The sequence below is a fragment of the Oryctolagus cuniculus genome, chromosome 4 (assembly GCF_964237555.1).
Source record: "Oryctolagus cuniculus chromosome 4, mOryCun1.1, whole genome shotgun sequence".
NCBI classification, from domain to species: domain Eukaryota; kingdom Metazoa; phylum Chordata; class Mammalia; order Lagomorpha; family Leporidae; genus Oryctolagus; species Oryctolagus cuniculus.
In genome coordinates, this window is record NC_091435.1 from 71,952,730 (window position 1) to 71,964,009 (window position 11,280).

Here is an 11,280-nt window from a genome sequence, read left to right on the forward strand (position 1 = left end):
TTGTATGCAGGGGCCCAAGCACTTGGGCCATGTTCTACTGCTTTCCCAGGCCATAGCAGAGAGCCAGATCTGAAATGGAGCAGCCGGGACTTGAACCAGCACTGCGTATGATGCAAGCACTGCAGGCAGCAGCTTTACCCACTACACCACTCTGCCAACCCCATATTTTTTCTCATTTTATAAGGAAACTGATCCTGCTGGATTAGGACTCAACCTAATAACCTCATTTTAACTTGATTACCCCTGTGAAGACCCTGTCAGCAAACGAGGATGCATTCTTAGTACTGGGGATTAGGACTTCAACATAGGGATTTGAATTTAACATAAACTAGGATTTGTTTTTACTAAAATACAAGGGAAGTTCATTTTACCCAATAGAAGGTTATTCCAGGTCTTGCTAAGTTATATATTATAGTCTCATGCCACTCTTAGAACCCCCCAGGCTTTTGTTCAGATGACTTAATTTAATCCAATATTGAGCCATCCAGTCTATCTAAATCAGTTTATGAACTTCTATTGGACTGGCAATCTCTGCGCATGGCAGCTGTCAGATTCTTGATTAATTACAATCATTGTACATGCTGTTGTAAATAGTATGCAAAGAAAAGGCATATATTAAGCAATCCACTATTAAACTTTTCAAAATTTAGTTATATTTTTCTGAATACTTTCTGTTAGAAGGTAAACAGATCCTAGATGAAACACAGCAGTAGTCTGAAATCCTTAAGTATCTACTATTTATAACTCCCAAAATTTCATAAAGCAATGTTGGTACAAATTCTTAACAAGTCATGCTCTGTCCTATGCCACTGTGGCATAGCAGGTAAAAGCTGCTGCCTGTAGTGCTGGCATCCTATATATGGGCACTGGTTCAAGTCCTGGCTGCTCCACTTCTGATCCAGCTCTCTGCTGTGGCCTGGGAGAGCAGTAGAAGATGCCCTAAGCACTAGGGCCCTGTATCCATGTGGGAGCTGCTGGTTCCCGGCTTGGGATCAGCGCAGCTGCAGCTGTCATGGCCAATTGGGGAGTGAACTAGTGGATGGAAGACCCCTTTTTCTCTCTCTGCCTCTCCTTCTCTCTCTGTGTGACCCTGACTTTCAAATAAAAATAAATAAATCTTTTAAAGAAAAGGAAATCCCTTAAAATGATGCTCATGGGTGTAAGTACTTTCAGGACCTTTGCAAATCTGCTCAGCTCTGTGTGGAACTGGTTCCCAATTACTGCTTCCAAGAAAGCTGGTGTCACATGAAGCATGAGTCCTTACTGGATCTATGAAGCTTTCCTTGGTTACGGAATCTATGTGGAAATCTCATGTGAAGAAACAACTAGAAAGAACAAGGTCAAAGTGTATGTAACATATGTTAAATCAGTTAGAGTTTGGCTTCATTCGGAGTTGGTGTGATTTCCATAGAAGACTTTGGAACAAGTGTCTACAGCTCAACAGTGATCTGATTGGGATCTTATCAAATATGGAATAAAGTATTGGAAAAATTCATCCATGAGTTGGAGCAAAGTTATGGAAAGTGTATGGCAACATATTGCCTTAGGATTCTATTCCAGCTTAATTTTTTTAAGGATAAATGCTTTAATTTCTATCCTGAATATACTTCAAATACATATAATCCTATTGCTTTGAGCAATTCAATGTCTTCTAAGCACAATTCTAACCTTCTTCCACTTAATACACATTCATACTGAAAACAACACCAAATGATCTTTTAAACATGTATTAAACAGATTCCCTGTTTAATAGTGGTGTCAATACTTGCTTCAGAGTTTATTTCCTATTTATGAATACTCATTTTTATTTGATTTATAAAGTCTTGTTTCTGTATTAGAATTTTAAAGGTAAAGGAAGTCACATTAGAGAGCTTGGAAATGATCCTGAGAGACACACCAAGGATAACTGCAGTTCTCATCTGTTATAAAATGATGTGAGTAAACATGTATGCAACACACAGTCAGTACATTGCTGAGAAGTACCAGTGTAGGCCAAAATATAGAAACATGTAGGTTCTAAACTCTGTTCAGGAAGCGATACAAGTTGTTGATTCTAAAACATCCACACCTAGATTACTTTGAAAAATAAAAACCAGGTTGAGGACAAGTACAAAAGGATTCGACATAGACAGGTGATCCTTTCAAATGGTAATAAGATCATATTCTGGTACCAGCACCAATATTCCATTGATAGAGAAACGATGACCTTGTCTGCATGAAATCAGGTCTTTGAACTGAGCTGCTTTATTTGGGTCTAAAATGTTCAGTCACAATGTAACATAATCTGAGTCTGTTTGAAGATAAAGGGATTTCTAAAATAGAACCCTTTAGTTCCACTTTCCCTATCCACATTTTACTGATCCTCCAATCTTTTACACTATCACCTATGTAGTATCTTAGCTTAGAAATCTAGAAAATAGCCTGGTTTACCATTTTTTCATGTAATATTTAATTCATGAGTAAACCTGTTATGTATTCCATAAGAATTAGGATAAAACTTATCTACTGCTCTAACCAATCCTGCACTCTTCCTTAGTCAGTACAAGATGATCAAAGGGTGCTTTTACAGTGTCCCTTCCATATTTAGCTCGTAAGAGGAATCAAGGAAGGATTACCAAACTCCCTGACTCAATGACATAGGTTAAAGGCACTTAGAGCTTTCAAAAATGCATTACTTCCAACATCAGCCGGCCCAGAGAGTCAGTTCTGCAGTTGGCACAGACGCCTGGAGAATAAAAACACCAGATTAATGAGTGATTTCCATGGAGTGTTATTAAGATCACCACAAGTTCCATTATCTTTATTTTTATACCTTCCCATACATTGTCTGTTGTCATGGAAACACAGCTTCTGTTAATCAGGCTATAAAAATAACTTAATGATTAGTGACCCCTTCTAGCTAAATGTCAGCTAATAAGTATTAGAAATGCAGACTTCTTTCATTTCACATAGAACTGTGGCCTAACTTTTTTTCCTGGGGGTTTAAAATCCATATCAGTCTAGCACGTGGGCAAGGCCTGCAACTACGTCCACCGCCACTCTTAGAGTACTGTCTTTTCTTCCTGGAAAATAATTCACAACATCAGGGTTGAGGACAAAAGAATAGCTGTGAGAGGTAAGTTCTTAATCTCTCTTGGAAAACACTGAGAAAGTTGCAAGAACCCCTTTAATGCATTGCATTTTCCAACTGATGGGTTACCTGATTTGTTTTCTTATAGGTGTGTGTTATTGTTGGTGATTACAGCATGTTTCGTGTTGCAGATGATACTTTACTTTAAGCGCATTTTTAATGAAGCAGAGAGCCTCCATTTAGGAGAAAAATGATGCCAGTTAATCTCACATCACCTAAGATCAGACTATGGAAACATATGGGATTACGATTAGAATTTTAAAATAATTTTATTGTTTAATTTACCAAATAATGTTATTTCACTGTAGAAAGGTAGAAAATACAAATCAGAAAAAATAAGATAAAACTAATTCATAGTTTATCTTCAATGGCATGAAGTTCACATTTAGACATATAGCCTTATATAGTCTGCCTGCATCTCTGCTTCCCTCCCTTCTCATAAATCAGCCACTTATCTGTCATACACATATGAAAGTATATGTGCATACTAAGGGCAAAAATGTGCTCATGATATACATATTACATATAAATTGCTTTATATACTCAACAGAAAATTCCAGAGAATTATTCATGTCAATAAATACACATTTAGGGGTCACTGCAGTGCCAGCATCCCATATGGGTGCCAGTTAAAGTGGTGGTTTTATTTGGATATAAATATTCAGCTTTTTCTGAATATAAATATATAACTAGTGCTTAGCCTACAAGTTTGGGTGCTGTTTAAGACATCCAGCTCCTACTCCTGCTTCCAGATTTTGGTTAATGAAGACCATGGGAGTCAGCAGGTGATGGCTAAGTAACTGGGTTCCTGCCACCCAAGTGGAACACTTGAATTGAGTTCCTGGCTCCTGGCCTCAACCTTGGCTCAGTCCCAGACTTAGGGGCATTTAGGGAGTAAATCAGTATATGGGAACTTTCTTTGCTTAGCTCTCTCTCTTCTCTCTAAAATAAGTAAAAAAAAAAAAAAAAATCTTTGTTTTAGATCTCTGTCAAAACACATTTAGGGGCCAGTGCAGTTCCAGCATCCCATATGGGCGCCAGTTCAAGTCATGGCTGCTCTACTTCCAATCCAGCTCTCTGCTATGGCCTGGGAAAGCAGTAGAAGATGGCCCAAGTCTTTGGGCCCCTGCACCCATGTAGAAAGACCCCAAGGAAGTTCCTGGCTTCGGATCGGTGCAGTTGCAGCCGTTGTGGACAATTGGGGAGTAAACCAGCGAATGCAAGACCTCTCTCTATCTCTGCCTCTCCTCTCTCTGTGTAACTGACTTTCAAGTAAATAAATAAATCTTTAATAAATAAATAAATACACATTTAGCTCAGTGTATTTTAATTGCTATTTTCTGTTTGAAAATGTGTTTATGGATCTCGACATAGCCAGAAACATACAAATGAGAAACATTGGGTCACAGGACTTTTGTAGTTTAGACTTGTTCTATCACTTGCTGTATCAGAGACAGAGTACTTTAAAATTCATCATTCTGACCATTGCTTCCCAGCGCCAGGCCAAGCCTTATCACTGAAGCCTGAGAATCCCCACCAAAAAGGGTGATACCCAATATATACTTATCAATGTAATGTCCCATATTTTGAACCAAGTGGGAAAGTAAATAAAAAGCTTTGCAATCAAAACATGACTATATATAAAGCTTTGTGTTGCCTGACTGGTTGATGCATCATTGTCAACCTTCATAAATCTGCCTTCTGGTGGCCACTGACTGTACTGCCTTGCTGGGCCAGAGAACCAAGGCTTCTACTGCAGAATCATGCCGAGTCATAAAACACACAGCAGCCCATCTTTATTTAAAATTTGTTGTTTTTTGCTTCACGTACACTGCACATTGATTTTTATTTTGAAAATATTGCATTCAAATACTATCTTTTGAAGTTTTTGGTTATACCTTTACATTTGGCATTTGAGGTAAGTACTTCACTCACCTCAACTCTAATCCTGGCCCTTCTGCTCCCAAAGGGAATGCAAGAATCATTATTTTTCCCCAATAAACATTTTACGACTACTTGGCAAGTGTGAGTATGTAAGGTCCTAGTGATTCTCAGGGACTGCAAGTCTTGAGAGGGGTGCGCAGGAATCGCCATTTCACAGGTGAGCACACAGTGAAAGTTGGACACAGGGACGACTGGTCGAACACGGGAAATAGCACTTTTGCTTTTAGAAGTCATCTACGTGTTTCCTACCTGGATTTTAAAATGGCTTTATCGTTTTAAAATTCTGTATGTTTCTTTAAAAGATTCTTCTGAAACGTTTTAAAGGAAGCAGTAGGTAGGAAAGAGAAGACTGGAGTAAGTTATAAGCAGGAGAATGTATTCTTGAAGGTGAAAGGTTAAGCATGGGATTAGATTAGGTTTTTAAAGTCTGCGTTGTTGTAAATGCTTGATCACCTTCACTAAAATGCTCATTATCCATGTGCCAGAGATAAGGAACAAGTTTCTATGAAAGGACAAGGGCACTGTGTGTGTGAGTGTGGTGGGGGAGAAGGGTGAAAGAAGATGGAAACAGGTAGCCATAACCTAGTAAACAGTAATGTTTGGAAAAAAATGGTAGTGAAACTGAGTCTCTGACCTTGGGGCTCCCAGCTGGATCCCTGGAACTCTCAAATTATGAGGCTGCCAAGTGGTAGAGATAACTGCCTGAGTTAACTTAGATTGGGAATACAAAGTTCTGCTAGGGTCGATCACTGTTAATGAGACACAGAGTGGAGCCATATCCCCCAGCTTCATGCCGGACATATCTCCTGTTGGTTGCTTGATGGTGATGGGTAATGGAGACATATGCCTGCCCTCTCTTGGCCCCAGCTTCTGACTTTGGTGGGCCCAGCACTAGGACAGGGAACTGGCTAAAACCTCCTCAACCTCAAGTGCAACCTGGTCCCCATCCTCTCTTCAGACAGCCAAAGCCAGTTGATAGGAATAGGATTAGGACTGGCAGTAGAAGTGCAAATGGAAGTACTAATGGGTATTCTAAGTGAGGAAGAGGAGAAATGGTTTAGTGTGGTGGCTTTAAAAGATGCAACTGGGCCGGAGCTGGCTGAAAAGCTCATGAGAGTATTTCAGGCATGGAAAGCCAAGACACTCTGGCAAAAGATCTCTGCGAGTGAGATCCCAGTGGAAAGAACAGGCCATCAAAGAAGGAGGTACCTTTCTCTGAAGGGAGGAGAGAACCTCCACTTTGACTATGACCTTGTCTAAACAAGATAAGAGTCGGAGAACTCAGAGGGCTTCCATAGCCTTGGAAACTCATGACTGGAGCATAGGGAGATTACTGATGCCATAGACAGGAGTGTCAATTGGTAAAGTCAACAACAGGAGTCACTGTGCACTTACTCCTCATGTAGGATCTCTGTCCTTAATGTGCTGTACATTGAGATTTAATGCTATAACGAGTACTCAAACAATATATTTCACTTTGTGTTTCTATGGGGGTGCAAACTGTTGAAATCCTTACTTAATGCATACTAAACTGATCCTCTGTGTAAAAAAAAAAAAAAAAAAAAAAAAAAAAGAAAGAAATTATCAATTCCCAACTTGACTCTCACTGGGATTAAACATGACAATAGGTCTGCTCTGATTTCATCATCATTTAAAAAAATCATCTATTATTTTTCACTTTATGTTTCTGTGTGGGAGCAAACTGTTGAAATCCATACTTAATGTATACTAAGCTGATCTTCTGTATATTAAGATAATCGAAAATGAATCTTGATGTGAATGGAAGGGGAGAGGGAGTGGGAAAGGGGAGGGTTGTGGGTGGGAGGGACGGTATGGGGGGAAAGCCATTGTAATCCATAAGTCGTACTTTGGTAATTTATATGCATTAAATAAAAGATTAAAAAAAAAAAAAAAGATGCAACTGGGCTTGTCCCTTAGACCTGGGGAGCACAGAAAGGTAACTGGAAGGTGAGACTGTGAATTAAACTAGGTTTCAGCTGAAGGCAGACTCCAGGTTCAAAGCATTCAGAGTGAAAAACGCAGACAAGAGATTCGCCGGCAGTCTCACATCTTTGAGTCAGAGTAGCAGATTGACTACGTAATGTACATGGATTGTAGACAGGCTTTCAGTGAAAGGGGTGCAATAGAAGACGACGGGCCATGGCTGTAGGGTGCTGGTTGTCATATGGACATTTGATATTTTAGAAGATGAAGAACTTTATGAAGATAAGCTAAAGGAAGCTCTTGTTTACACAGGCGCACTGCAGCCCTTGTACAGGAAGCATGAGCTTATGTGGTAGGATTTGGAGATGGCTGCACAGATTTAGCAACCAAGAGGCAGCAATGTGAGGAACAGACACCTGGGACCATGAGAACATCCTCTTTAAAGGGAATGACCACCAAGTTCTTCAGATAAGAAACTCCAGAGAAAAGTCCAAGTAAGGGTGCTAGAAGAACAGAAAAAGGGAGGAGAAAAATAGCTAAGGCAGAGAATCTGTGAAATGCTTCAAGAAGCAAAAGAACTGTCACTTAAAGGAGGCCCTCCTTAGCTGTGCAGTCGGGCAGATCAGTATGTGCAAAAAGGGAATTCAAGTTTGGACCAGTGCTAAGGAATGCCTTGAGGTCTAAATACTTTGGGGGGGGGGGAGGGGTGGATCTGGATAGAAAGGGTCCTTACAAGAAACAGCAGAAAAAGGAGTTATCAGGGGCCTAAAGCAAGCCTCTGGGGTGCCCAGGTTATGAGTGAAGACCTCCCGAGTTACGGTAATTTTTTTCAGAATAAATTGAAACAGGAATGCTTGGGAAGTAGGTGAGATTTTCGGTACAGGCTCTCAGCCCGGCGCCTTCAGGCACAGGTGGCTCCATTTTCCCTAGGATGGCATAAACACAATGTATGCTGGCTCTCTACCAGGATGAGGAGGTACGAAGAAAAAACCTCAAAGGTCTGCCGTTGTTTCTCCCCACGTGTACAGCACAGACTGTAGGACAATGCCCTCTTTTTCCAGAGAGAACATGTACTATTCATCTTGCCTCCCTAGGCAGAGTGCTGAGCTCAATAAACCCATGGGAAAAGTGGCAATCTACACGTGCATCCTGAATGTTACCGGTGAGCCCGAGTGGTAATTATTCAGCCTCCAGATACCCTGGGCTGATATCTGGTAGTACCCCAGAAAAGAGGGGCCTCCATGTTCTGTTACCATCAAATTAGACTAGGACTTGTACTTTAGTTCAATTGGCCTTTCCCTATACCCTGGCGTTCCACAAAATGCCCAAAGGTAAATAGAGAAGGTCATCACAATAAAAACAAAGTGAGACCAAAAATTAGAAGAACAAAAATAAGGGATTGTAAGAAGGAAAGACATTTGGCTCATTTTCTTTTCTTTTTTTTTATTTGACAGATGGAGTTAGACAGTGAGAGAGACAGAGAGAAAGGTCTCCCCTCCTTTGGTTCACCCCCCAAAATGGCCACAACAGCCGGCGCTGCGCCAATCCGAAGCCAGGAGCCAGGTGCCTCCTGGTCTCCCATGCGGGTGCAGGGCCCAAGCACTTGAGCCATCCTCCACGCCTTCCCAGGCCACAACAGAGAGCTGAACTGGAAGAGGCGCAGCTGGGACTAGAACCCGGCATCCATATGGGATGCCAGCGCCACAGGCGGAGGATTAGCCAAGTGAGCCACGGCGCCAGCCCCCAAAAATTAGAAGAACAAAAATAAGGATTGTAAGAAGTAAAGACATTTGGCTCATTTTCAAAGTGAGGTGTTTAGCTGAGTAGACAATTAGCTAGCATAACAGCTTGCAGGTGTGTGGAATGTTACAGTAGCTAGCTAGCCTAACAGCAGGTTACACACACCTGGATGTTAGCAGAGGTGGCCAAAACAGCTGAAGTAAAGGCCAGAAAGATTATAACTCACAGAACTCAAACGATGAGGAACCGGGGGAGGGACCTGCATCCTAAAGAACAGGTTGATCTTTGAAACTGTGCCAGGTATGCCTGCCTACCACCAGATACCCAATCTTGCAAGACCGTTAGCGATGCCTTGCTTTCACTGCGCGTCCCGAGTCTGCGTCCACCCTTTGAGTGGATGCACAAGGTTATCTCTCACAGGTATCCCAAGAAGAATCTTATCTTGCTGTGCCACAATGCCCTCCCAGAGAATACTGCTTTTAAAAATGGTATCCTCTGAATTTTGGCAAAGAAGATCCAGGTAGAAACAAAAGGAGGAATATTTATTTCCGTCTTTCTTTGCTTCTCTATCAGACCTTATCCTTCCCTCTTAAAAAGCAAAATAAGAGGGAGATCTTCAGACTAGAGACACTATAAAATTCATTAAGCAAGGGGCTGTGTGGAAAGCGTACATGATGGTTGCAACATTTCTGTCCCAGCTCCAATAGTGGTAAGGTGCAATGAAGCTTGGAACCATCACCCACACCTGGAGAGGACACAGCAGCTTTGACCTTCACATCAGAGGTCACTGGCAGCAAAGGCAGCACAGCAGAACTGACTGTCTCACCTTTTTTATTATTATTATTTAATGAGCATAAATTTCCAAAGTACAGCTCATGGATTACAATAGCTTCCTCCCCCCCTAACTTCCCTCCCACCCACAACGCTCCCCTCTCCCACTCCCTCTCCCCTTCCCTTCACATCAAGATTAATTTTCATTTATCTTTATATACAGAAGATCAATTTAGTGTATATTAAGTAAAGATGTCCACATTTTGCTCCCACACAGAAACACAAAGTGTAAAATACTATTTGAGTACTAGTTATAGCATTAATTAAACACCTAAGAGTAATTGTGTATTAATTACAGAGTTCAACCAATAGTTTTAAGTAGAATATAAAATGCAACTTTTGTATTGTTGTGGCTTCCCCCCCAACCTCCCTCCCTCCCGTGGCCCTCCCCTCACCCACCCCCTCTCCCATCCCACCCTTCACGTTTCATTTTCAATTACCTTCATATACTGAAGATCAACTTAGTATATACTAAGCAGGGATTTCAACAGGCTGCACTCACACAACTGCACAAGGTATAGGGTATTGTTCCACTAGTAGTGTTGTTGTTGAGTTTCATAATTAAACACATTAAGGACAGAGATCCTACGTGGGGAGCATGAACCCAGTGACTCCCATTGTCGATTTAACAATTGGCACTCTTATTTATGATGTCAGCAATCACCCGAGACTCTTGCTATGAGCTGTCTAGGCTATGGAAGCCCCTTGAGTTCACCAACTCTGAATTTGTTTAGTCAAGGCCGTATCACAGTGGAGGTTCCTTCCTCCCTTCAGAGAAAGGCGCCTCTCTCCTTGATGGCCTGTTCCTTCTGCTGGGGTCTTGTTCACCAGGATCTTTCATTTACATTGTTTTTTGCCACCGTGTCATGGCTTTCCATGCCTGTGAGACTCTCGTGGACCTTTTAGTCAGATCCGAATGTCCCAAGGGTTGATTCTGAGGCAGGAGTGCTGTTTTGGGCATTTGCCATTCTATGAATCTGCTGTGTGTCCTGCTTCCCCCGCAGGATCATTCTCTCCCTTTTGATTCTATCCTTCATTATTTGCTTACACTAGTCTTATTTGTGTAATCTCTTCGACACTTACCCTATCTTTTTGATCGGTTGTGTATTTATACTTATTACTTTACCAAGTGTGCTGGCATTGGTACCTGCCTCCTTGGGAAGGTTGAGTTGTAATCCCCTGGCACATTTCTAGTTCCACCATTGGAGGTAGGTCTGAGTGAGTATGTGCCGTCCTATATATCTCCTTCTGTCTCTGGACCATGTATCAGCCTGCAACCCATAAATCTGCCTGCCTTTCTGCTTTAGCCCACTTGATCTGCTTATTTTTATTTAACCATTTCATTCATTTGAGAGTCCGATAGAGAAATCATCCTTCTGCTGGTTCACTCCCCAAATGCCCACGATAGCCAGGGCCAGACCAGGACAAAGCCAGGAGCCAGTAACTCAATCCTGGGAGGCCACATTATATTCAAGCACACGCCCACACTGATGAGCCAGTTTGCCAGGCTTGGGCTTTGTATCTGTTTTATGTTGAAGGTGAGAGGAGAAGAATCAGGGTCAACCCCATTGAAACTGAACAGGATAGAGTCAGAGAGAAATATGAAAGGACACTGGGTGAGCTAACAACAGAGGTCACTTACTAATGAATGTTTTGGAGCAGTGGTCTGTGGATGACTGGGATAGTTAGAA